This window comes from Leopardus geoffroyi, chromosome A3, assembly GCF_018350155.1.
Source record: "Leopardus geoffroyi isolate Oge1 chromosome A3, O.geoffroyi_Oge1_pat1.0, whole genome shotgun sequence".
Taxonomy (NCBI): domain Eukaryota; kingdom Metazoa; phylum Chordata; class Mammalia; order Carnivora; family Felidae; genus Leopardus; species Leopardus geoffroyi.
The window spans coordinates 55,183,653-55,207,548 of NC_059336.1; the positions used below are offsets into that span (position 1 = coordinate 55,183,653).

Here is a 23,896-nt window from a genome sequence, read left to right on the forward strand (position 1 = left end):
GTATTCACAAATATTATGAGTCTTGTCAAGTAGCCTAGGGAAATCTAATCAGACCTACTTTATGGGGATAAGGACGTGAATCCAGCTTTAGCCAATATTTCTGTGATGAGCATGCATTTAATAACTTTTATGATAAGGAACCTGGCCAAATGAGCTTTGCACAGGCCAGCTTCCATTAGAACGCCAGCTTCATGAGGGCAGGGGTGTGTGTGCGTGTGTGTGTGTGTGTGTGTGTGTGTGTGTGTGTGTGTTGTTCTCTGCTATATTCCCAGCAGAGAAAGAACGGTGCCTGGCACAGAGAAGATGCCCCATGTCGAATTGAAATTAACGAATAAATGGTAGTTGATGCTGCTACGATAATATTTGTTTAACTTTATTTTGAGAGAAATGTAGATTCACATGCAGTTGTCAGAAAAAAATCCAGGGAGCTCTCAGATGCCCTTCACCCGCTTTCCTCTAATGCTAATATCTTAGATAACTGTAGTGCTGCCGAGGATTTCTTTTGGCACTGCCGATGGGAAGGAGGAAACTCTCCCTGAAGATAAAGCTCTTTTAAAAGACAACATTCAGTTTTATTTCATTTCTCATAGGTGTGGTCAGAACGGTGTTCGGTAGCTCAGGAATGGAGTCAGATTGCCTGGGCCGGGTAAAGCCTGCCTCTGCTACTTTCTGGCACCCTCTGGCAGGTTAACCTCTGCTTGACCTCGGCTGATAAGACCTCCTCATCTGTAACATAGGAGTAATAATCAGGCGCCTACAGAGGAGCTGCAAAGATTGGGAGAATACCCATGAAGTGATTTTTACCGCGCCTGGATCCCAGTTGGCATTCGATCACCCACAGCCCTGAGGGAAACCAATTACAATGTTACAATTGGCTATTGCTTCATTTATAGGTGATACCTGTGGGTGCACCTGAATCTGCCGTATACCTGCCAACAAGTGACGTGGCTCTACCCAGAGCGAGGATGCTTATAGTACATTTCCCGTTCCCTCACTCCTCATCATTTCCAATACAGGCATGCCTTGCTTTACGGCACTTCCCTTTACTGCACTTTGCAGATCACTGCCGTTTTGTTTGTTTGCAAATCAAAGGTGCGGGGCAACCCTGTGTGGGACGAGTCTATCGGCACCATTTTTCCAACAGCATTTGTTCACTTTGTGTCTCTGTGTCACATTTTGGTAATTCTTGCAACATTTCCAACGTTTTCATTATTAGTGTGTTTGAATTGCTGCGATCTCATGATAAAACTTTAATGGGTGAGGAGTTGCTTCTTACGGATGAGCAAAGAAAGTGATTTCTTGAGATGGAATCTACTCCTGGTGAAGACGCAGTGGGGATTTTTGAAATGCCAACTAAAGATTGGGAATATTATATGAACTTAGTAGATACACCAGAGGCAGGGTTTGAGACTTTTGACTCCAATTTTGAAAGAAGTTCTACTGTGGGTAAACTGCTACCAAAAAGTATCACGTGCTCCAGAGAAATTGTTCGTGAGAGAGAGTCCATCAGTGTGGCAAACTTCATCTTTGTCTTATTTTAAGAAATTGCTACAGTGGCCAGCATGGCAGTGGTGGGGGACAAGAGGAGGGAAAAAAAAAAGACTGCCACAGCCACCCCAACCTTCAGCAACCACCACCCTGATCAGCCAGCAGCCATCAACATGGAGACGAGACCCTCCACCAGCAAAAAGATTGTAAATTACCGAAAGCTCAGATGATGGCTAGCATTTTTTAGCGATAAATTAAATTATGCTAAATTAAGGCATGTACATAGTTTTTTCAGATATAATACTGTTGCATACTTAAGAGATTACAGTTTAGTGTAAGCATAACTTTAATATGCTTACAGGAAATTATAATATGCCAGGAAACCAAAAAAGTCATTTGACTCACTTTGCTTCGATATTCACTTTATTGCAGTGGTCTGAAACCTAACCTACAATAGCTTCGAGGTGTGCTTATATAGCTGATTGGACTGGGCAGATGACCCAAGGGCAGCTAATCCAGAGCCTGGCCACTGATGGCAGAGCTGAAATGCTCTCACTCGCTCAGCGGGAAATGTGACCTAAGAAATAGTGGGCCACTAAAGCAACTGCCCAGAGGGATGTAACAAAAGAATACACAGAAAAAAGCCTTAAGGCCTCAAGGGTATGGTGGATATTCTACCATTGCATCTCTAGAGTTCCTGGCCACTCTCTCCCCTACCTCTGCCTGGGAGACTGGGCTCCCTTGGCCTCTGGTATGAGGGGAGGGACGGACGGTCTTTCTTGCTCTGGCTCCCTTCTACCGGGTTGTAGTTGACAGTGGTTTATTCTTCTCCAAAGCTCTCAGCCTCTCCAGGCAGCCTCTCCTACAGCCCAGCCCTCTCTGCAGTTTCCCTGCTGTTCCCTGCCTCAACATGTAGGTTTAGGGGTGACTGGGCTTCCCGCGGCTGCTAGCCCAGGATACTTCTCCAGCCCTCCTGGGTTTCCCTTAACCTGGCCTCTCCTTTGACAAGAATCCCTTGATCTCTTGCCTATCTGCACCCTGATAGATACAAGGGGTCCTGGCAAACCAAAGCTACCAGGAAACAGAAACTAAGAGTAAGTAGCTATTAGGAGGTGGAGAAAGGTTACATATGTGTGTGTATAAGGAAACAAACACAGGGAAATCTACCTCAGTTCCTGACAGGTTCCCAACTAAAGTTGTATTTCCATATGTCTATCAATATTTACTCCTTTGGTTTTATTGCATTTTTAGCTTTTTGCTTCCGTGTACCTGTTGGCCATTTGTATGTCTTCTTTTGGAAAAGGTATAATCAAGTCCTTTGCCTATTTTTTTTTTCCATCCGATTGTTTTTTTGCTCTTGGGTTGTATGAGTTCTTTACACATTTTTCATATTAACCCCTTATCAGACACATGGTTTGCAAATATTTTCTCCCATTCTGCTGGTTGCCTTTTCATTTTGCCGATTGTTTCTTTTCCTGTGCAGAAGCTTTGTAGTTTGGTGCAGGGTCCCACACGTTTCTTTTTGCTTTGTGTCGCTTGTTGGTGTCATATCCAAAAAATCATTGCCAAGACCAATGTCAAGGAGCCATTTTCGTATGTTTTCTTCTAGTAGTTTGGGGTCTTACATTTAAGTCTTTAATCCATTTCTGGTTAATTTTTTGTGAGTGGTGTGCCATGGGGATCCAATTTGATTCTTTTGTTTGTGAATATCCAGCTTTCCCAGCATGTTTTTGGAGACTATCCTTTCCCCACTGAGTACCTCTTTTCTTAAAAAAAATTTTTTTTTAATGTTTTTATTTATTTTTGAGACAGAGAGAGACAGAGCATGAGCAGGGGAGGGGCAGAGAGAGAGGGAAACACAGAATCTGAAGCAGGCTCCAGGCTCTGAGCTGTCAGCACAGAGCCCGATGTGGGGCTCGAACTCATGGAGTGTGAGATCATGACCCGAGCTGAAGTCGGATGCTCAACCGACTGAGCCACCCAGGCGTCCCTGAGTACCTCTTTTCAAATTATTAGTTTATTTATTTTTATTAGAGAGAGAGAGAGAGAGTGTGTGTGTGTGTGTGTGTGTGTGTGTGCGAGAGAGGGAGAGGGACAAAGGGAGAGAGAGAATCTTAAGTGGGCTCCACCCTCACAGCAGAGCCCAGTGCAGGGCTCCATCCCACAACCTTGGGATCATGACCTGAGCAGACACTCTTGACCTCCTGAGTTTCGTCTTCGTCTTCAGAAGCCCTCATCCTGCCTTCCTCTGATCAACCCCCACTTCTTCAAGTGCCTGCAAGAAGTGTCTTTTCTTCTAAGCTCCTTATGGTCCGCGTTAGAGAGAAAGGGATCCCCCCGCTTTCTGGAAGTTTTCGGTAAGCCACCTTGCTTTTGCGTAAAACCTACGTTAGTCGGGGTTTTCGCTAACGGAAAGAAATCTGAAGAGGAGTTTGCTTTTACCAAAACAAGCCAAAAGCGACAACAGCATTCACTGTTGTTTTCATTGGTTTTCTAGGGAGTCACCCCAGAGGCAGTGCACACTGGAGCCTGTTCTCCGGAGCTACCCTCAGCATCTCAGCATCACACCGCCAGAGCTCTGACCTGCGTCTGTGAGCATCTGGGCCTTATCTCCATTTATTCTGTGCATCCGCCAGCAAGATGTGTCCTCAGGTATCCGAAAAGCCCAACAGCGGTTATCTTTAAGGTCTGGGAACACTGCAAAGTTGTTCCAATAGAAAGAAACTACAAATAATTGCTTCTTCTCTGGACAGCATTTCCGCTTATGAAAGGTTTCATGGGAACACTGTACTTCCAGCTAGTGGGGGACACCTGTATCTCAAACTGAAGGGAGTGGTGATGTACAATCCACCGCAACCCAAAACTCTCGATTTCTGCTCAGGTCATGTCAGGGTCGTGAGATAGAGCCCCACATCGGGCTTCGTGCTGAGCGTGGAAACTGCTTAAGATTCTCTCTCCCTCTGCCCCCCTCCCCCACTGGCACTCTCGCACGCTCTCTCTTTCTAAGGACATAGAAGAAAATAAAGATTAAAAAAGTAAGGATAATTTAGCATTTCGGTCACAGCCTTGTTGTTAATATCCCAATCAACAGCACTTTTACCAGCAAGTTAAAGATCAAAGTAACAGGGAACAAATGAACAAGGAGTGTTCTACTACTGATTTTTTTAATTTGAAACAGCACTCGCCATCGCCCTGGTGGTTTTCACTCTGAGGAACGGGAGCCATGGTGTGAATGATGAGCCGAGAAAGAAGCAAGCTGGGAACAGAACCGATTTGAGGTACTTATTATAGATCCTATCCAAACCATCTCATTCTGGAATGGGGAGGTCATGCAGGTGTTGGAAGATAAACAAGCCAAGGAAAGGACAACCAGCCTGTGCATTGACTGTGTGCTCTGGGGTGAGCAGAAGCACACTGATGATATCCTCAATGAGCTGAGGCCGTGCAAAGGACAGAAGGTGCTTTTGACCCTGAGCAAAAAGGAAATGCTGCCATCCACACACTGACCTTACTGCAATGTTTCCTCAAACTCCTTCAACCACCCCACCCCCACTGTCCTGTCACCTTGCCTCTACACAGCAAAGACTTCTTCCCAAGCCCCCAGGGATGCCCTATCTTGCCATCTTCACGCCTGGAAGAGTAGCTCTGATACAGTAAAGAGATCTCAAGGTCCTCAAAGCACTAAAAACATGGGGCCAGGGCTGGAAACCAGGTTTTGGGTACCAAGACACCAAAAGGGGGACCAGTCTGGTCAGGACGATGGCGAGAGTGCGGGCAGTTTCAGGTCTGTGACATTCGCAAGCACGGGGAAAAGAAAAGCAATCCCTCACTCCAAACCATCCAAGATGGGGTGCAGAAAGCTTTGTGATGGAATCACACCCTGTTCTCCTTTCCAGCAGCTGAAGCATGGATCTTTCCAAACAGAGCTTTGGTGGTTGATAACCATGAGGGGAAGGAAGGAATCTTTCCCTCTGCTCTCTACATGTGGCAACTCAATGTGGAATCACCAGCTGGTGCCCTGAGGCGTCACCCTGGGCAAGGGCCCTCAACAGGTTGCTGGGAAGCACTGGTGACTCTGATGGCTTGCCAATGCTGCTGTCATACCCGCTTGCCTCCGCGATGCCATCCCCTTCTGTCTGTCTTTGCTAACTTTTTCTTTAAATTTATTTATTTATTTTGAGAGAGAGAGAGCGAGCATGAGTGAGCAGGGGAGGGTCAGAGAGAGGGAGAGAGAGAGAGAGAGAGAGAGAGAGAATCCCAAGTAGGCTCCGTGCTGTCATCACAGAGCCCGACATGGGGCTCGATCTCACGAACTGGGAGATCGTGACCTGAGCGGAAACGAAGAGTCAAACACTTAACTGAGCCACCCAGGCGCCCCTCCTTACTAACTTTTAAACCTTTTTTTAATTATGTGGTGCCTGACTCGTTCAGTCAGTTAAGTGTCTGACTTCACCTCAGGTGAGTTCAAGCCCTGCATCGGGCTCTATGCTGACAGCTGAGTCTGGAGCTACTTCAGATTCTGTGTTCCCCTCTTTCTCTGACTCTCCCCCACTTGTGCTCTCTCTCTCTCTCTCTCTCTCTCTCTCATCTCAAAGATGAATAAACATTAAAAAAAATTGAACCTTTTTATTATGATATGTTTCAAACCTATAGAAACATAGAAAAAATAGTATACCAATGCCCCATTTAACCGAGATATGTTTTGAGATATGTTTTTCCCACTCCCTTCCATTTATGTGGGAGGCGGCTTTGCAACTCCTTGTCCCTATACATCTCCTCCTCAGGCTCTTGTTCTCAGTCCCGCGAAGAGATTCTGCCAGGTCTTCTTGGAGAGACGAGGCCAGGCTATGAGGTGGAGGAGAGCCCTGATGAGCAAGGAGAGGACACACCGAGGAGAGCCTTCTAGAGGACAGGACGGCCGAAGGGGGAGTAAGGATTCCAGGAGGCGCCTCTCCAAGCCTTTCCGAGGATTTGACCTCATCTCATAAGGATGGACCTAACCCGGAGATGAGTCCCTGATAGGCTGTTGCCCTCTGTTTTGCAAAGCTCCAAGTTCGGGCAGTGAATCTCATCTTTAGCTGGGCATAGGCCTGGCTTAAAATTGATGGGAAGGACGGAGCCCCCAGGGTCTTTCTTCATTTCTCATCCTTGAGGTCAGCTATGAAAAGATCGAGCAGGCTATAAACTTGAAACCCGGAAAGCCATCAAGCCTGGAGGGAAGAGGGGAAAACAGTGTGTGGGCCGAATGAGAAAGACTGAGCAGAGGATGGTGGGAGTCGGGGGGCGGACACTGGTAGAGCACTGGGCAGTTGCCACATGTACAAGGAAGACTTCCTGGCAACTGGGGTGGTCAAGCACAAGCATGGGTTCGCAATGGAGGGCTCCGACCTCCTTCCCTGACGCCTTTAAAACAGAATGCACTCCCTGCAGCAGTGAAAAGCATTAAGTAGTCCAGATCAATCCAGAAAGTTCATGTCACCACCATCAGGCTCATTAGGAAAGTGAGTGCATCTTCCTACAGGGCAGTGATTCGGTATGCCAGAAGTGAGCTCCTTTGCGATGACACCTGCCTGTCCTTCAAGCACAGTCACTGGCCCTTCCCTCTCCCCACGTGGCTTTGTACCTGTACCTAGCGGGACATCCCTGGCTATAAGCTTCCCAGGGTGAGTTGCCCATCTGCACCTGCCTGTGCAAGTCTCAAGGGCGCCCTTGAGACTTGACTGTGTGGTTGAGGCCCCGCCCAGTGTATGCTCCTGGGGGCGGGGCCGTGACCTACTCAGGGAATGAAAGGCTCCTTGTGCCATGCCAAAGAGAAGTAGTTCTTTTGAACTATTTTACACAAACAGGAAAGAACTCAGGTACTCACTGTATGCAAAGGCACATCTAGATTTTAATTCACAGATTTAAAAATACACATTTACATATATACACGTAGGTATATATGCATACAATATATATTATAGCATGTATATAGATCTCCAATAGAATTTTCTGGTTTTGCTGGCTCTAATCAAGCCAAAGGGCAGGAAGTTTGGTGGGCCCTTTCTCTGTAGTTGTTAATATTGCATCGAGAACCAATTGGTGTTTGTAATCATGGATTTTTAATTCCTACGCCGGAAGAACGTGTCGGGTCCACAAGCGCCAAATCTAAGAAACAAAGTCAATTTTGGCAGATGGGAAAGTTCGCTGTTGAAACAGCTTGACTCCGTCATTCCCTGCAACCCTGTCACCTGTCTTTTTGATGCAAACTCTCAAACAGATGGTATATTTCAATTTCAATAACTTTATTGGCAACGAAAAAATATGCAAGAGCCGCCAAAGGTAATACGTCAAGTAGCTGTGTTTAGAAACAGGTGTTACCCCGCGTGTCTGAATTTCTAAGAAAAGGGAGCTGAAGGAGACCAGATTTTTTTTGTTTGTTTGTTTCTCAACTCGGGCAGGACTCGTGGGGGACGTTTTCAAATAGAACAGAATTGGGAAGCTTTTTAAGGGAGCAAGTCTTTAATTGATTATTTTTCTTAGTAGTGCCTAAAATGTATTACGTGCCAGGCTAAGCCATTTTCATGGCCAGGGATCGGCATCACCCAGGGGCTTGTTTCAAATGCAGATTATCAGGCCCTGCCCTGACCTACTGACTCAGAGCTCTGGGGGTGGGGCTCCGCAATCTGCCTTTTAACAAAGTGCCCAGGGAGTTAGCTGTTCTCAATTGTGGGAACCACAACCATAGCTTATCTCACTGAACCTGGCTTTTGACCCAGTGAAACTGACGACCTGTTCCCTACCTGGAAAGCAGTAGATTCACCTGCATTAGAACCCCGGAGCCCTGGTTTAATCCCTGGCTACCACTTCCATGATATCAGTGGTGGTTTACTTAAGACTTAATATTTGCCACCAGTTAGCATTGCGGAGCAAGGGCAAGGATGTGTTTCAGCAGGAACAGAGAAGAAGCAAGGGCGGTGGACGTAGGGACTCTTTGTAAGAGTGGCAAGGGCTGGAGTGTAGCAGTGCCCCAGGCAGTCATGAACACCAGGCTGCTTCTGACCCGGATTACGCTCTGTGGCCCAGATGGACGAGCTCCCACTGATGCTTTTGGAGCAAATGTGGATGGGACCTACTTGTCCCCTCTATTGAAATTCTGTTGGCTGCAGATGTAGGATTTAATGCTAGATCCGTGGGAGACACAGTGTAGCCTGGGGATTTGGCCCCTCACCAGTCTCTATTCAATCCTTGCTTCTTCCCCAGGACACATACAGAAAATATTTGTATGGGATACTAGAATGACCGTCAGAGGGCTAAGAAGGTAAATGCCTTAGACACACCAGTAGCCCATTCACTGCTCCAGGGCCATGCACCCTAGTCGGGAAACTCTAATCTTAAGTAGCCAACTTTTAGGGTTCCACATATATATACAGCATCTAATGCAGACTGAATTTTTGCTCTGATCAAAGAAATAATAATAACGTCTCGTATTTGGATAAGATAAAAAATATATACAGAATGTTCTAAAAGTATGTTCTCATTTCTTTCTCATAGCCATCTGATCGTAGATTATTATTCCCATTTACAGATGAGGAAACCATAGACATTCAGCAATTTGCTTATAACGGTACAAGCAGAGGGACGTCTGGGTGGCTCAGTCAGTTAAGCGTCTGGTTTTTTATTTCAGCTCAGGTCATGATCTCACGGTTTCTGGGATTGAGCCCCACGCTGGGCTCTGTGCTGACAGTGTGGAGCCTGCTTGGGATTCTTTCTCTCCTTCCCTCTCTGCCCTCCCCCACTCGAGCTTTCTCTCTCTCTCTCTCAAAAATAAATAAATTTAAAAAACAAAAAGGTGGCACAAGTGGAAGAGAACGTCTTGTCTTCTCCCCATAGGCTCTTATCCCCTTTCCTTTGTCCTGGGTAGGACCCAGGTCAAGGATACCTTAGTGTCCTCAGGGTTTTGTTGTGTGCACGAATTCCTTTCTCCAGATGCAGATTATGATTCAGATCAACTACTCTCACTCTAGTTACGAGAAAGAACGATTGCTGTTTTAAGTATTTCTGAAAAGCCCCCAAGAACCCACCCGACACTCACAAACTGTGTTTCTACATAGGTGTGTTACCACCTTTCTTTAGAGGAAGCCACCGTGTATTACTTGCTTAGAGTCATTAGCTACCAAGCGCATCTTTGAGAATTTTATTTTGTGCATTTAGCTGTGAAAAGCCAACTTCTTATTTTGCCTTCTGAACTAGTTTCGAGGTGTTGCGTCGAAGGTAGGGTTTTTAAAGTCCCTGATCCACGTATGAAGATTTTGCCGGAGGCACAAAGCATATGGCACTTGTTTAAAAATGGATCTAGCTTGGTATTTTAATGAAATCTGAGACACTTAGTGCTTCTTCAAGATGCCAGAAGGAAGACCTGCCAATGCCGGGTTCCTCCAGGTAGAACACGTGACGTCCCAAGTAGCCTGCACCTGGGGCTCCCAGGACCGCAGTGGCTTACTCGTGTTGCAGAAAACCTGAGGCCAGCACTTCCAACTTCTCAGGTTGTGACAGGGCTGCCTTGCACAGACTTTTTCCTTCTCGAAAATCACATCTGCAGGCACCCTTCCTCCACTTTTACTGGGGGGGAATAAGCCCCCCAATAAAGCCATTTTCGAACTTCTTTCTCTATCTTCTGCAATTTTTCTAACACGGCACGCCTCTATTCTGAAAACAGAACCAAACCCTAAATCTGGGTAAAAGTGTGCCTTTTCATTTGTAATAAAGACAGACACAGCTTATGTATTTGATTAAAATTATTTTTGATGGTATTTTACTGTTTCCAAATAGCTTTATTGAGACATAATTTACATATCATAGAATTTGCTCATTGTAGGGTTATAATTCAGTGATTTTTTTTAGTCAATTTATAATGCGTGACTGTCCTCACCATCCATTTAGAGCATTTCCGCCCCCCCCCCAAAAAAAAAAGATCCCTCATGTCTGTTCGCAGTCACTTGATTGAATTTTTCATTTTTCTTAATTTATTCATTAAAATAATGTTTATTTATTTATTTTGAGAGAGCGTGGGGGAGGGACACAGAGAGACAGACAGAATCCCAAGCAGCCTCCATGCTGTCAGTGCAGAGCCCGACATGGGGCTTGATCTCACGAACCGTGAGATCATGACCCGAGCCCAAATCAAGAGTCAGATGTTCAACTAACTGAGCCACCCAGGACCCCCAACTGATTGAAGTTTTTAATAGTGATTTCAGTCTTTTTTTTTTTTTCCCAAAGGTGAGTTCCCCAAACCACCCAAGAACTTGCCAGTTCTAACGGAGGGCTGGTCACCCTAGAAGCCTCTGCCCTTACGTTCTTGCCCAGGCCCATGACATATGGTGGAAAATGGTATTGAAGAGGCTACCTTCCTAATCAAGATGAAAAATCAATTAAATCATTCTAGTCCTGGGGCGCCTGGGTGGCTCTGTCAGTTAAGCGACCAACTTCGGCTCAGGTCATGATCTCGCGGTTCGTGAGTTCAAGCCCCGCGTCGGGCTCTGTGCTGACAGTTTAGAGCCTGGAGCCTGCTTGGGATTCTGTGTCTCCGTCTCTCGCTGCTCCTTCCCCACTCCTGCTCTGTGTCTCAAAAATAAATAAATTTAAAAGAAAAAAATTTTTAAATCATTCTAGTCCTTTGGCCCTGGCCCATGTTGACATTCATGACCCTGACTGAACAAGTATTAGCTGGGTAGGGAGCCGGGCAAGCTTAACTTATTTACCCATGCCTCTACCAAAATACTAACCAACTAATGAAAAGTCAAGATGAACAAATGAGGTGCAAGGGGTAGTGGAGCCTGGGCAACAAGGTAAACTCCAGAAGATCTAAGCTGTGACCCTGGGCTCTGCTCCTTGGCCTTGGAATCTGGAGAACAATTCCCAACTTTTCAGCCCCTGATTCTACTTCCGTACCTACCTCCCGGGGCTGCTGTGAACATTACATGTTTATAAAAGCCCCTTGCAAATCACAAGGCAGTAGGCAAGGTCAGGGAGGGGTCCCTATCAAGGCAGGTGGCAAGTACAATCCCATCGCAGAATATGCTAGATGGGAGGGACAGTCTCAGTCAACTGTGGGTACGTGGGTCCCTGGGGGTGCTGTCCCGAGGTTCTCCTGAGGGTTTTGCGTCTAAATAAATTCATGTTTTAATTTTTTTTTTTAAGTGTATTTATTTATTTTGAGAGAGAGAGAGAGGTGGGGGTGGGGGCAGACAATGGGGGAGGGGCAGAGAAAGAGAGGGAGGGAGAGAGAATCCCAAGCAGGCTCCACGCTGTCGGCACAGAGCCCCACTCAGGGCTCGATCACACAAACCATGAGATCATGACCTGAGCCGAAATCAAGAGTTGGGCTCCTAACTGAGCCACCCAGGGACTCCTGAATCGATTCGTGTCTGAATGTTTGGCATTTATGCTTTGCGAAATGTTTCCTGACTCCATCACCGGTGCCATTGAACTCTCAGGAGGTCACAGAGTGTGTGCAGAGTGAAGCGGGAACGTGGCACGCGGGTCCTCTCTTTTCAGTTCCTCCAACTGGGATCTCTGTGGCTCTTCTCCAACAGAGGCGGAGGTCTGGCAGAAAGCACAGCTCTGGAATTTCAATGCCTTCTGTCAGCAGCGTTTGAGCCCGCTGGTATTTAAGGTGTGTCCTGTGACAGGAGCCAATTTGCCTGTGGCTTTGCTCATGGTTAATGAGCTAAGAGGGTCTACATAAAAGTAAAACAACCAGAAGCGCCTGGGTGGCTCAGTCGGTTAAGTGGCCGACTTCGGCTCAGGTCACGATCTCACAGTTTGTGAGTGTGAGCCCCGTGTCGGGCTCTGTGCTGACAGCTCGGAGCCTGGAGCCTGCTTCGGATTCTGTGCCTCCCTCTCTCTCTCTTTCCCTGCCCCTCCCCCTCTTGTGCTCTGTCTCTCTCTGTCTCTCTCAAAAATAAATAAGATGTAAAAAAATAAAATAAAAATTATTAAAACATTTAAAAAGGGATTTGTCAACTTCTAAGTTTTGTAAGCCCTACATGATTTCCAGGGGGACAATTTCAAATGAGCCCGGCTGCATACGGCTCTCCTGCTGTTATACAAACAAAGGCCACCTATAGGATGGCTGTGAATACAAAGGTGACATTTCATTGCTTCCTGGGTTTCCACCTAATAGCAAACACCAAACTGGAAGTGTTCTTGCTTGAATGATGTGTTGGATAGAAGGGCAGTGTCTCCCGTGAAGCAGAGCTTCTAGAATCCTAGAGCTTCTAGAATCCTAGAATCCAAGACGTTGGGGTGTGACATGGGGATAGCACTCTAAGTGGGGGGGACCTCAGAGTGGGTCAGACTCAGCATTTGGTCTCCCTGTGAAGTCATTCGTCAGGTGCTCTAAGTATTTGTATTCTATGAGCCTCAACTACGTTATCTGTGACATGGGTAGAATAACACTCATCTCTATGTGTTGTAAGGACTAAATGAGAAAAGGTGTGTAAAACATACACATTTTGTTTTTTGTTGACTCTAAGGGTCACTGATTTTAAGAGGCTTCATTATTTTACCTACATTAGCAAGGTATAAACACTTCCAAGTAAACCCTGACTCAGAGCGTCTTTGGTAATTCTCAATTTTTTTTAATTGTTTTTTTTTTTTAATTTTTTTTTTTAACGTTTATTTATTTTTGAGACAGAGAGAGACAGAGCATGAACGGGGGAGGGTCAGAGAGAGAGGGAGACACAGAATCTGAAGCAGGCTCTAGGCTCTGAGCTGTCAGCACAGAGCCCGACGCGGGGCTCAAACTCAGGACCGCGAGATCATGACCTGAGCCGAAGTCAGCCGCTCAACCGACTGAGCCACCCAGGCGCCCCTTTAAATTGTTTTTTGAGAGAGTGCAAGCAGAGGAGAGGGACAGAAGGGAGACAGAATCTTAAGCAGGCTCCATGCCCCGTGCGGAGTGTGACAGGGGGCTCTCTCTCATCACAGACCGTGAGATCATAACCTGAGCCGAAATCAAGAGTCAGCCGCTTAACCGACTGAGCCACCCAGGCGTCCCACAGTGTCTTAATGGCCGTCCTGTGCCACGCAAGAACTGGCGTGTTAGTTTTTGTTTTGCCTGGCGTGTTAGTTTTTGTTTTGCCTATGTCTTGCTAGCAAAATGCAATGCAGCTTCCTATGTGTATTACAAATATTTAACATTTTCTATGTATTGTGATGTTTTGACATCTTAGAAGACCTTCCTGGGGGAGGAGATCTGCCTCTCCCAGGGCTAGCCAATTCTTAGAGACAGCAAAGGGCCGGGCGGGAGCCTGCCTTATAGGCAAGCTGACCAGTCCAGAGCTGGACGTCCTCCCTCTGGCCCCACGCAGCCCGGGGCTGCGTGAATCGTCCCAGGGCTGGGCTGCGTGAATCGTCCCAGGGCTAGATGTGTCAGAAACTAGAAATCACCACGATAGCCCAGAGCCCGCCCAAATGATTCAAACCAGCCAATCCTACGGTGTTCACACTGCCCTGCCTTGACCTTCCCAGGTAACCCCAATATAGGCCGTGGCCTAAACCTTCCTCTCGCTCCTGCCTCCTGACTACCTGGCGTCTTCTCTGTGTCGCCCTGTGTGGGGTACCTGTTTCTAGGACCTGGGAGTATAAGACACTGTCTTCCCGAGCCCCTCTGTCTCCTTTGGTGGCCACACCTGACTCACCTTCTCATAAAGAATACAAAGCCATCTGCCTGCACACTTCTTCCTTTCTTAGGCCCTATGAAGTATTTGGTTTCTGTGTCGTAGGAGCATGTGGAATTCAAGTAATTCCTGGGATACTGATGCGAAATGCACACCCCGCTGTGCTGTTTTCGTGTGTAACTTAGTGCGCATGCCAGAACTCTCTGTTTTGGCACAGAATTAGGATGTAACCTTTTTGAAAGCAGTTTAAACAGCCTGGTACCAGCGATGCTCATTACTGGACTGCGCATTGGAGTGATAACACCATGAGCCATTGTGACCACCGCCCCCCACCCAGCCGCAGACAATGGCGCGTAGGTGACAACCACCACAGTTATGCCGACGACCACAGTTGTAAGATGCATCCCAGTCTTAGAGATGTTAGAATGTGAAAAAAAAAAAAAAAAAAGAAAACTTGAAAAGCAAAACAAAACAAACAACAACCCCTCCCCCCCCCCCAAAAAAAAAAAAAACATGTGTCTTAGTCCTGACAGATTCTTTGTTTGACCAAACCTTAGTCAGGCTCCGGAACCTCCTCTTAGACCCTTCTGCACACTTCCTTGTAAAACTTGTTTTTTGCAAGAACCTGGCTAAGTCAGTTTAGCAGGAAACCCCCACCCTCAATATTTGATCACGTCATGTCTGATCGCCTCAATATCTGACCAGGTTTGTCACCCTCCACCCTTCCCCAAGTGATGTCTGATCCCCCTGACCTGCCTTCAGCAAGATTCCTGTCAGGTGGGCTTAGCCGGAACCTCCCTTACCCCTGATGTTTCTTCTCAGGAATTTTCCACACACTGACCCCCACCCTGCTCCCTGGCTGCAAGCCTTACCCTCCTCCTCCACCTCGACCTTGCTGTGTTAGAGACCGAGCGCCATTTCTCTCCCCTACTGCAAAATCCCCCTGCACCAGACCCTGTACCTATCTCAATGGTCCTGGATAAAGTCCTTGCCATCTTGAACAGGTGCCATTCAATATCCACTTGATCTTTGAACAATACAGTTTTGAACTGTGAGGGTCTGTGCAATTTTTTTTTGTGATAAATACAGTACAGTACCATAAATGCATTTTCTCTTCCTTATGATTTTTTTTTTTTTTTTAGTTTTTATTTATTTTGAGAGAGAGTATGTGCCCATGAGTGGGAGGAGGAGCAGAAAGAGAGGTAGAGAGAGAATCCCAAGCAGGCTCTGCAGAGCTTGGTGAAGGGCTCGAACCTATGAACCGTGAGATCGTGATCTGAGCCGAAATCAAGAGCCGGATGCTTAACTTAACTGACTGAGCCGCCCAGGCACCTCTACTTATAATTTTCTTAACATTTTCTTTCCTCCAGCTTACTTCATTGTAAGAACACAGTATGTAATACACATAACATACAAAACGTGTTAATTGACTGTTTATGTCAGTAAGGCTTCCGGTCAACAGTAGGCTATTAGTAGTTCAGTTTTTTTGTGGGAGTCAGAAGTTAAGCTTAGCTCCCCTAAGTGCCTCGTTCAAGGGTCAAATGTATGTATATTTCATCAGTTCAAACGAGCTATGTTAGTAAGTTCTCTGTACACATTAGAAAGAGACAAACTCTCACACTATGCTGTTTTCTTTCTCGGTCATTTCACAAGAAAGAAAGAGCGAACTTGGATGTAAAATCCTGCCTTTGGCCAGATTTCCAAAACCATGGGCAAGAAATTAATTTATTCATTTGTTTAAGAAATACTTAGTGAGCGGGTGCCATGAACAGGCGTGGGGCATCCAAGGGTGATCTCTGCCTTTTAGGAATTTATGGTCTTGTCTGTTTTTCCCCAGATGCGGTCTGTGGATGAGCTGCCCAGAGGTGGCAGGGGCTGCTTGTTGAAAGGGCAGATTCTGGGGCCCAACCTCAGACCCCACTAGGGCAAAATCTCTGGCGGGGGACCAAAACTCTGCTCCCATGGGACTCACAGTGCCCCAGTCTTTGAGACCGGCAGTGGGTGGTAACAGATAATAATAGGCAGACGACGCATTTGGCTCTGCGGCACACTGCACAATCTGTCTCCCGCCTTGGGCCAAGGGAATCCGTGATCTATGATACAGCCTTATACCTGTGCCAGACTCCCGAGGAAATGAGAAGCTTCGAAGATCGTAACTCACAAGGTTGTGCTGGGGCATCCATCACCTGCTCCTCCTGCTCTGAGACAGGCGTGCTGAATTCTGCTGTGCACACTTGTTAAACCAGAAATGTTAGCTAGAAAGTGCTCACACTAGGCTGACAGAGGAGGCGACATTTGGGGGTTGGCCAATGGTGGGAAGAGCGCATCCCTGGGGAGTTCCTCTATTGTTCTGACCACCCGGACACCCCACAGCTAGAGGTGGGATGTCCCATGGTCTAGCTCATCAGATGGTCATCTAAAGTCACCCAGAAGCAACCCCAGTTACAACTTGCTATTCTAGGGGTTAACATTGGCAGGCTGCTTTGGAAAGCTTCTAGAAGTGTGGCACAGTGGTTAGTGCTGTGCACTTTGGAGTTGGTTTTTACAAAATCGATGGACTGCAGGAAAGCCCTTAGCCTCCCCAACCTCATTTTCCTGCTGTATAAAATATGGACAATTATATTCATTACCCAGAGTATTGTAAGGAATTGATTAAATAAAGCAGCCTATAAAATGCTCAAAAGAGTGACGCTATTGCTGGTATTATTATGATGATATAATTTTCTCCGTCTTCTCCTCCCAATTCTCATCCTCCTCCCACTGCTCCCCATCCTAGGCTCTGCGGTCCATAAAGACTCGGTGCTCTCGACCCACCATAAACACTTGGTGGGACCGCTTCCCTTCGAGCAACTACTGAATCTGACCCAAGGCCCTGTGGATGCTTTGCTCTTTGGTTTGGGGATTCTATTAGTTTCTGTGGCCGCTGTGGCAAAATTACTACAAGCTTGGGTGGCTCACAACAATAGAATTTATCTTCTGGAGGCCAGAAGCCCGAAGTCAAGTTGTCAACAGGGCCATGCTCCCTCTGAAGGCCCTAGGGAAGAATTCTTCTTTGTTTCTGATGGCCTTGGCTGTGGCTACATTGCTCCGGGCTCTTCCAGTCTTTTTTTTTTTTTTTTTAATTTTTTTTTTTTTAACGTTTATTTATTTTTGAGACAGAGAGAGACAGAGCATGAACGGGGGCGGGGCAGAGAGAGAGCGAGACACAGAATGGGAAGCAGTCTCCAGGCTCTGAGTCATCAGCCCTGAGCCCGACGCGGGGCTCGAACTCACGGACCGCAAGATCGTGACCTGAGCTAAAGTCTGACGCTTAACCGACTGAGCCACCCAGGCGCCCCCAGGCTCTTCCAGTCTTAAGGCTACCTCTTTAAATGTGTGGTCACTCTGGGGCTCGAGCTCCTGTGTTTGCCACAAGTACTACTCAGCATTTGTTTTTGGTTTTAGGAAGTTCTTAGCAAAACATCTGATCTCCTGTAGGACCTTGATTCAATCAGGAAGAAAGAAGAGAGCAACTTGAGGGGCGGCATGGGACAAATGGTGTGCTATTTATTTACTTTTAATTTTGTGAGATATGCTTCACATATAATATTGTATTCGTTTCCGGTGTACCTACCACATAACCACTGGATATTTCTGTATGTTGCTAAATGATCACCCATAAATCTAGTTAATATCCATCATCACAAAGTTACAGTTTTTTTCTTATAATGAGACCTTTTAAGATCTACTCTCCCCAACTTTCAAATGCAGGTGTCCCCCACTATCTGAAAGCGGATTGTTCCTGTGAAACCTTTTTTTTTTTTTAATGTTTATTCATTTTTTGAGAGAGAGAGAGAGAGAGACAGAGCATGAGTGGGGAAGGGACAGAGAGAGAGGCAGACACAGAATCCGAAGCAGGCTCCAGGCTCTGAGCTGTCAGCACAAAGCCCGATGCGGGGCTCGAACTCATGAACCACAAGATCATGACCTGGCCGAAGTCAGAGGCTTAACCGACTGAGCCACCCAGGTGCCCTGTTGTGAAACCTTTCTTAAGTTGAAACAATGTAAAGCTAAGAAGCCATTGCCATTAATTTATATGGGGAAAAAATGTTGAGTATTCCTAGACCCCCAAAATAGCTTCTTTTAGGCTTTTCTTATACGGTAGGACACATCTTGCTAATGAAGGCAGAAAATCAATAGAGATAAAGCATAGATGCTCACAGATACAGTTCAAAGCTCTGGGTGCTTCATGCTGAGATGCTGAGTATAGTTCCTGGGGAAGGAGGTGGGAGGCACCACTCTCACCAAGAGGGGTGAATCCTGCCTCTCTAGGGGCTGCAAGACAGACGCTGTCCGCTCTCACCCTTTTTATTCAACCTACTACTGAAAGCCTCAGCTCCAGCATCCAGACAACAAAAAGAAATATAAGGCATCCAGATTGGTGAGAAAGAAGTCAAACTTTCACTATTTGCATATGACACGATACTATGTATAGCAAGCCCTAAAGACTCCACCAAAAATCTACTAGAACTGATAAATGAATTCAGTAAGGTCACAGGACTCGAAATCAATGTACAGAAATCTGTTGCATTTCTATATACGGGTAATGAAGCAACAGAGAGAGAGGAGTCAAGGAATCGATCCCATTTACGACTTCTCCCCCAAACCGTAAGGTACCTAGGAATCAACCTAACGAAAGAGGGGAAAGACTTATACTCTGAAAACTATAAAATACTGATGAAGGAAACTAAAGATGACACAAGGATATGGAAGGACAGATATTGTTAATTTGTCTGTACTCCCCAAAGCAATCCACGGACGTGATGGATGCTATTTTTGCGTTTTGCCTTTTTTTTTTTTTTTTTTCAAAATTGGGAAATCCTCTTTGGATTTCTTTTGGTTAGTGAAAGTGGACGAATGCGGGTCTTTCATGAAAGCGAAGTGGCGGACCCCAAACCTGAAGAGCGGGGCTCTCTGTATACACTATGGTATTGTATACATCTGCGTCGTAAAAGTCATTCTGCTGTATGTTACCTCTCCAAAACTTATTCTGGGTAGTTAGAAGAGCACATTCCGGGGCAAGCCCCGACCTCCGGGATCAGCGCTGAGGGTGGGCTCCAGGGGCTGCATTTCCAGCCCCCACCCAAGTGCCCACGTTGTTTCTACAGCTCCTGTAGCAGATCTGAAATTTACACTGCTCTAGAGCTGACACCCCACTTCTGGGAAGGAGTGACCTAGGAGCTATGGGAACAGAAGCAAAATGGGAGGTGGGAGGTTCCGGGCACCAGCAGAGGGTGAGGTTCAACATCGGCTGCACTCTGGTGACTTGTGCCTCTCCCCGGGGAGACGTGATTGCCAGAGGGGAGGCCTGGACATTGGGATTTTTAAATCCCCCCCTGGGTGATGTCCTGGAGGGCAGCCAGGAATGAATGAGAACCCCGTGTTACAGGATATCAAATAACGTGAAAACTTGGAAGAAGACAACGGATTTGTCCTTAGGAAGCAACATAGCTCCGTGAGAGAGGGGACTCAGTAACAATGTGGAGAAGAGGAACGTATTAACTAGATTTTCTTAATTTCTATATTCTGATGCTCTGGAATCTGGGGCCTGGCCTACTGACCCCGGGGAGACCGCCTCTCCCAAGGTTGGCCAGTTCCCTAGAGATAGCAAACAATTCATCCATGAGCACGCAATTCAAATACAAATCACCAATCCAGAGCTCACACCACACCATCTCCTTTATGGGGCTCCCACACTCTGGGCCCCTGTCCACCTGCCCTGATCACCCCAGGCCAGGTACCAGATAGCCCTTGTGTCCCAGAGCCCCCTCAGGTCGCTCAAACTAGCCAATCCTAAGCTTGCGCGCCCTGCCTCTCCCATTCCTTCCCATGGAAACCACAAGAAAAGCTCTTGCCCACTTTCTCCCAATCCCTCTGCCTCCTGGACGACCCTGGTGCTTCCCCAGGCAGCCTCCCTTGCTGTGACGTGCCCCCCTCCTCTTCGGACTTGAGAGCAAGAAACTACCTTTGCAATGGCGGTCATCTCTTGAACTTGGCCTTACCACCCCTGATAATAAAACACCTCTAATGTTTAAAATGGGGAGCTGAGGGGCGCCTGGGTGGCTCCATTGGTTAAGCATCCGACTTCGGCTCAGGTCATGATCTCACAGCTAGTGAGTTCAGCCCCGCCTTGGGCTCTGTGCTGACAGCTCAGAGCCTGGAGCCTGCTTCGGATTCTGTGTTTCCCTCTCTCTCTCTCTCTCTCTCTGCCCCTCCCCAACTTGCGTGCACATTCTCTTTTTCAAAATAAATAAATAAATAAACTTAAGAAAATAAATAAAATAGGGAGATGCAAGCTAAGTGCTCAGCACTGCTTTCCCCCCGGATACAGAACGAGAGGGACGTGACAACTGTCTCCTGTGGTTGTAGCTGAGCCGCTAAGAAGGTGGCCGTGACAGAGCTTTGGAAATTAGACCCAGAAAACATAATGAGCCCTCTTGCCTCGACCATCCAAATTAACATTGTAAAGGGAAAACTATGACACAAAGTTCATGATGTCCTTTAAAAAAAGTGGTAAAACCCACAAAACACAGTGTTAGCATCTTACACATTTTTAAGGGTTATAGTTCAGCAATGTTACCTATATTCACATTGTCGTATAATCTCCAGAACATTTGCATCTTGCAAAACGGACGCTCTGTACCCATTAAATACCTCTCCTTTCTCCCCTCCCCTCAGCCTTTGGCAATCACCATTCTATTTTCTGTTCCTATGAACCTGACTGCTCTAGGGACTCCGTATAAACGCATTCTTTCCTTTCAACACATATTTCTCTTCTGGTAGGAGTGGGTTGGGCAGAGCAAAACAAGCCCGAGAAGAGGAGAGAGGGTCTCAGGATGTAAATCCGAAAGGGGCTGCTGGTGATATTAGCTACAATTTACCCAGAGCCTGGATGGGGCCAGGTATTAGCCGAATACACTGTCTCATTTAACCTTGACCACAGCCCCCCAGCTAGGAGTTTTCTACTTAGAGGGATTGAAGAACTGGCCTGTCCACGGAGGTGGGGCTGATAAGTGGCCGATCTTTCTTTCCTCCCACCCTTCTTTCTCTCTCCCTTTCTTTCTTTCTTTCTTTCTTTCTTTCTTTCTTTCCTTTTCTTTCTTCTTTCTTTCCTTCTTTCTTTCTTCCTTTCTTTCTTTCTTTCCTTCCTTCCTTTCTTTCCTTCTCTTTCTTTCTTTCTTTCTTTCTTCCCTTCCTTCCTTCCTTTCTCTTTCTTTCTTTCTTTCTTCCCTCCCTCCCATCTTTCTTTCTTTCTTTCTTTCTTTCTTTTTTCTTTCTTTCTTTCAGAGATAGAAAGAGAGAGAGAAAAAGAGAATCCCAAGCAGGCTCCATGCCCAGCGTGGAGCCAGATGCAGGGCTTGATCCCACGACCCTGGGATCATGACCTGAACTGAAATCAAGAGTCAGACGCTCAAATGACTGAGCTACCCAGGCGCCCCCATTATTGCTTTTAAATGGACTACGATATATGGTCCCTCTGAGTATGTGGCACAATTTGCTCATACTTGTTTAATTGACAAAACAAATAGACCCTGTGGTCACCTTGAAAGGCTTGACTTAGAAATGCCACCTCTAGGAATTGATTCTCGGGAAACAATTATTGATATTCACAAAGACTTAGCCACAAGGATGCTTATGGCAATGTTATTCATAAAAAGCAGAACAGTAAGGAGGTCAGAGGGGTGGGACCTCGAGTCTCAGCCCTTGGGTTGGATATTAACTCTACCGTTTGCAAATCGCTATGCAGCTGGGCGAGTCTCATGCCTTTGGTTTCCTCGTCTGAAAATGGGCATAGTGAGATTTCCCTGTCTCCTAGTGCAGTGGCTTGAACACGGTGATCCTAGATCAGGCCAGCTTTTATTACTTCTGCTTTTGCCATACAATGTCCTAAACCAGAATTGTGTCAGGCATCAAAAATCATGCTGTCGACAGATATTCAATGGCATGGAAAGGAAAAATGTTCACGAAATATCAAATGAGAATTGAACGCTAAAGAATAGTTTACAAAGTTTGATCCTTCGTTCATAATTGTACGCGTTAAAGGCAAAGACCATTTACAGCGGGTCTTCCTGGCTATCTCCCTGCCTCTACCCTCCACTTCCCACATCGCCTCCTCAGCACGGCAGCCTGGGGTTCCTGGTAAAATGTAAGTCTAGAAAGACCAACCTCCAGACCCAGCTTTCCTCTGTGTCACCCTCTCCCCCTTCTCCCTCCTCTCTTACTCTGCTCGTCCACACTGATTTCCTTGCTGTGCTACCAAAAAATGGGGTATGCGCCTGCCTCAGGACCTTTGTACCTGCCTTTCCCTCTGTCTGAAAAACTCCTGCCCCAGCGACCCTCACGTCTCCTCCCTTCATCTTCTCCAAAAGTTTCTAAAACTTAATAGCTGCTCAGTAAATATTTATGGAATGGATGACTAGTGCTCATTTGCTTCCATTACTATTCCATATGTTTGAATCTTTCTGCAGAGAACTCACCTTAGTTTTTTTCTAATAAGAAGAAAGGTTGGTTTAAAAGATCAGTAACATTGTATGTGTACATGTTGATTTGATATCATTTCCGTTTTGAACTCCAGATACATGGATGTGATGGACAGGGATAGAAGACAAGGACTGTGAGGTGGAGGGAGGGAGAAAGAGACAGGCAGAACCTACCATTTCGGGCCCCTTCCTAGACAGCAGCCAAGTCCTTTGCTGAATCAAGGGGCTGGAATTTAATACTACTCCTTATCAAGAAAGCCAACTCACCAATTTAAACCTAGGGTCAAAGTATTTCAATTCCGGCTGCTCCAACTTCTAATAATTTTCAACATCTTTTTATTGTTCAGGCTTCTAATAACATCAAACACAGGCCTTCTCCAGCATGAGGAATACATTTACTTCAAAAGCAGCCAAGATGGAAAACATTTGGAGTTACGTGGCCAAGCCACAGGGGTGAGACGGCCCCCAGGTTAGCGATTCCATGCCGGCTTCCCCCATATTCAGCCAGGAGAAGAGGTTCATTCACCATAATGGAGGCTCAGTTCAGATTTCTTGAGATAATGTTTAACAATCAGCTCAAACACACAGACCTGTTCTGTGTTAACCTCATCTGGATAGTATTATCCAAAGGTCTAGAGTGTATAGAAGATGATCACTTGATTCTTACTTGGAGGCAAAGATTATTCTAGAGAAGGGACTGTGAATATCCCAGGGTCTGTCTTTGCTTTTTTCGTGTATCTTCCCTAACAGATATCCTCTATTCCAAGTTTTCAAACATCCTCAAGGTACTGCTTGTTCCCGATTCTACAAACCCAATTCCCCACCGCATCTTGAGCTCCAAAGTCCATGGAACATCAACTGTTGGGTATCTCACACCAGATATCCCAAACCGGAGCTCCGCATCCTTTGCCCCAAATGGGACTCTGCCCCACTGCTCTTTATCTCAACAACCAGCGCCGTTGTCCTCCCAGTGACCAGAGCAGAACCTTGGAGTCACCACTGACCTCCTGTTCCCCGCTTCATGCTGCCAACCAATGACCCGTTCTCCATCTTAAGAATCTCAAAAATGAATCCACTCCTCTCTGTCCGCACTGCCACTGCTTGTATTTAGGGTGTCACAGCAGCCAACCAGCCCTAGGCTGCCCCTCCTCACTCTCACCACAGCCCACCCCCTGCTGCAGCTGGAGCATCATTCCATGAAGGAAAGTAGGCCAGCTTGCTCGTGGC

General features: G+C 46.5%; 1 protein-coding gene across 2 annotated transcripts in view; it reads right to left on the bottom strand.

The window, feature by feature from the left end:
* GPR45 (G protein-coupled receptor 45) overlaps positions 1-23,896 on the bottom strand; it is a 110,135-nt gene that overhangs the window by 29,378 nt on the left and 56,861 nt on the right. The gene's annotated exons all lie outside the window — the stretch shown is intronic.